Source organism: Phalaenopsis equestris, unplaced genomic scaffold (genome assembly GCF_001263595.1).
Source record: "Phalaenopsis equestris unplaced genomic scaffold, ASM126359v1 Scaffold197949, whole genome shotgun sequence".
NCBI classification, from domain to species: domain Eukaryota; kingdom Viridiplantae; phylum Streptophyta; class Magnoliopsida; order Asparagales; family Orchidaceae; genus Phalaenopsis; species Phalaenopsis equestris.
This window is the reverse complement of record NW_018217894.1, coordinates 31,156-35,042: the sequence shown is the minus strand read 5'-3', so window position 1 is coordinate 35,042 and position 3,887 is coordinate 31,156. Positions and strand designations below refer to the sequence as shown.

At 35.9% G+C, this 3,887-nt stretch overlaps 1 pseudogene; it reads right to left on the bottom strand.

Moving 5' to 3' along the window:
- Nucleotides 1-532: 532 nt before the first annotated feature.
- Nucleotides 533-3,887, bottom strand: part of LOC110035504 — a 33,711-nt pseudogene continuing 30,356 nt past the window's right edge.

Here is a 3,887-nt window from a genome sequence, read left to right as displayed (position 1 = left end):
CAAATAAAAAAATAACGACACAAAACATAGAACGACACAAGCAAATACTTCTAAACGTATTCCAATGAGTGATGGAGTTCGGCTAGAGGGATAGAGATGACTAGGAGGAATGACGGCAGTCACAGGAGGCGAGTGGCAGCGAAAGGATGGTGTGGAACTGTAGGACAACATGTGGGAAAAAGTTGTAGGTGGTCAGCAACGGTAGTGGGGTTATTGGGAGAAGCTTAAAAGGGGATAGGAAAGCAGGTCAGCAGTAATAACCTGTGGGAAGGGAAAATGGCTGAGTGTAGGGGTGACGGAAGGAGAGTACAGTCGAAGCACTACCACCTCCGATACATCCCACAATGAGGAAAATAACTCCACACAAGAGATCTGAAAAGAAACACACCAAGAATTGACTCCCTACATACCTAAGACAGCAATTTACAGGCTCTCTCTAGACGGAAGAAGCTTCTACACAAAGGAAGAGAGTGGGAAGCCTAGAAATATCCAGAGAGCACTCCCTAAAGCAGCCCATTCATGGTCCCCAATGTCAGATCGCTATAGTTCGCGATCCCCACTGCGATTCTTCCCGCCTTCGCGCAAGAACTCCAGCAATCACGTCCCTCGCAAGGATTTGAGAACTTCGCTCTGCCTTTTGTGATGCTCTCGATTCTGCGATGCCAAGCAAGCTAGCCCTGCAGTTCGAAACTCCTGAATCAGGCTTTGTACAGCGCCCTGAACCAGCCATTGTTTTAGCCCCCGTAATTAGGAGCTAACATCAATATCGCCTTATGCACCCAAGATGTAACAAATCTAAGCACATAATGAGCTAATGTAATATCTAATGTACCTATATGATCACTCTTAAAAAATCTCACACTAGTAAGGTTATATTACATATTCTTCGATTATAAGAGTTTGTACCAAATGTCACCAAAAAAACGAGCAATTAAGATTGGTGCCTTTTGATTGGTTGGTGCACTACAAAAATGCTAATATTATAATACAATCAAAGCCAAAGCCCAAATTTTACCTAATGACTCAACCCTTATGTTGTAAATCATTTGATACACTTGGAATGACATATAGTCCTCTATTAGATTATGTCAACTTAAAATTGTTCCATTAAATAAATATTCACTCCAAGTCTACAAGTCCCCATGGAGGACACAACCCATGGTTGTTGATACTGATCATTTGGTCAGGCGAGGTAAACTAACTCCACTCACAAGTAGACCAAAGTCCAAAATAACCCAATAAGACTGAAACATGGGATCTTGATTAATTTTTTCATCCCCCATAATTAACTCTAAAACTAAACTATTGCACCATACCATAAACCCTTAGTATTTGATGGCCAGCTTTAATTAAAAGTTCCGTCACTAAGAGGAGTGATTGATCAAAGAGCTTGTACTCACAGAAAACCTAAAAGTGTTTTTTTTAAGTCCTCACGAAAATACAACAACAACAAAGCCTTAATCCCACTACGAGGGTAAGTCCTCACAAAAATGAGGGGGAAATTTTTAGGTGGTGTATCATTTAAAGTCCTAATCTGCCTTTGAAAAACTAACCCAAAACACAAAAACATTCCAAGAGAGCAGGGAGTAAATTTTTGGAGCCCACAGTTTGGTGTTTCCATTTCAAATATATATATATATATAATATGTGTATATATTAAATGACTTAAAAAATGAAACGTTCTCTATGAAAAAAAAAGGAACATATGTGAACTGTACCTCTAAAATCTTTGGCATGAACCCACAGTCCAACATGACATCAACCCCATACATAGCCCTCGAAAAAGATGAATGCATCTCAGGATGTACTGTAGCGGCTGAATCAAACACAGACCTGATCATGTTCCTTATGCTTTCATGGATATCCAACCATTTCACTGCAGTGCAAAATGCATTATCAAATCGTAACATGGATAGTCCGATTAATGCCAGAACCACCATAGTTTTTTCAGGAATTAGGGTACAAAAAATGTAGAAAATGACCTTGATGTTCCTCTTCAAACTCTTGAACAAATTCTGGCGTGTTCATGTGATTTAGTCTTCCTATGTAATTCTGTTTTAAAAATGTAGCTCAATGTTAAAGCAGCCTAATTTACTTAAAATCTATTCCCCCCCACAGCCACTGCCCACCAAAAAAAAAAGAATAATAATAATTAATTAATTAATTAAAAATAAAAATAATTTATGGAAGATGAATTGAAGAAAAATTGAGGTTAGATGGTACAGTTTGACTTTGTAATAAAAAATAAAATTGAAATGGTTATAATAATTTTACTCGTTGCATGGCTATGATCAACAATTATTCATTACATGTAATAAGATTGGCTCTATTAATGCCATCACAACAAATTAGAAGTAAAAGCATAGTGTAAGAACGATCCATTAATAATCCTAGTTAAGAAAAAGAGAAATGCTCAAAACGGTTATTAGACAATTTGCAAAGAGTCGTTTTAATCCCATACAATTTAAAGCTCTAATTTAGTCCCCCCACTCCTTAAATGTGTTCCAAAATAATCCCAAAATTAAAATCGTTGTTTAGTTTGACTGAAATTTTGCCCAAAGTTCATGAATGAGGTAGGAAATAAAGGTATTTTTAGAAAATTTTGTTTTTATACATTTTGATTTGTGTGCAACACCTTCATTTTCTAACCTCATTTGTAAATTCTGCATGAAATTTTTATCAAATTATACAAATACTAAAACTGTAGAACTATTTTGGATCAGCATTCAAGGGGTTAGTGGATGAAATTGAATACTTTAAATAGTCTGTGACTGAAATGACCCCCACAAATAGTCTAAAACAACTTGAACTTTTTCACGAAAAAAAAATTTACCATCACTGTGAAATGCGTTTCATAATCAAAAAGGCTGCTCTTTTCCAAAGTGAACTGATTATTAGCCAGCCTAACCTGTGACAAGGAAAGAGGGTTAATAAATGCAATATCATGGAAGACAAAACTTCAACTTCTTTTGTCCTAAAAATGTTTAAATCAAGCATTTTTACTTGAGCATGATAAAAAAGTATAGCATACCCAGAAAACATCAGCAAGAAAAATTTCTATAGGTTTCATGCTGCGAACCAAGACTATGTAGCGAAGGTCAAATTTTCTTCCCTTGAACAACGTCGGGCGTTCGATATACTTTTGGCATATTTTTGGGCCAGTCTCAATGAGACGGATGATTGCAGATATATCATCAGTAACGGTAGTGTCTATCGTCCTTGCCATGTTCCACGGTTTTAAAATCCACAAGTTGTCAAGGCCAGCCTGTTTCCTCATAAGGTAATCTCCTATGAGTTTAGAAAGTTGCGTCTCTAAGTTATATGTAGGCTGAAGCCATTTAGGAGAACCATGCGCCTGCTTGTACAAGGAAAAAGAAAAAAGAAGCCAAAAAAATTGAATTATAAAGAAGAATACAAATGTCAATGGCTTTCACCACTAAATACATACCTGAAAATTTTCAATGCACAAATGCCGCGTAAAAAGTTAAACCAAAAAAAATACCAAAAAGAAAAGCCATTGCTTACAGTAATTACTCACTTTAGGAATGACAATACGCTGAATGCTTATACTGAAAGTAAGAAAATAAATGCTACCTTATTTATCAAATGATAATTACACGTCGTTTTGAATACTGAAAGTAAGAAAATAAATGCTACCTTATTTATCAAATGATAATTACACGTCGTTTTGAAGTCAAAGGTTATGGAGGAAATAAACGCTTTATTTTTGACACTAGTGAATGTAGTACATGTAGAGATCTGGGAACAGGCAAACTATATATTGCTTGTCTGTAAAGAAATTTCTGAAATAATATAGGAAAAGGAAAAACAAAACAAGCAATTCACTGCATCATACAAGCATATCAAATGTTTAAGATCCAATTCTC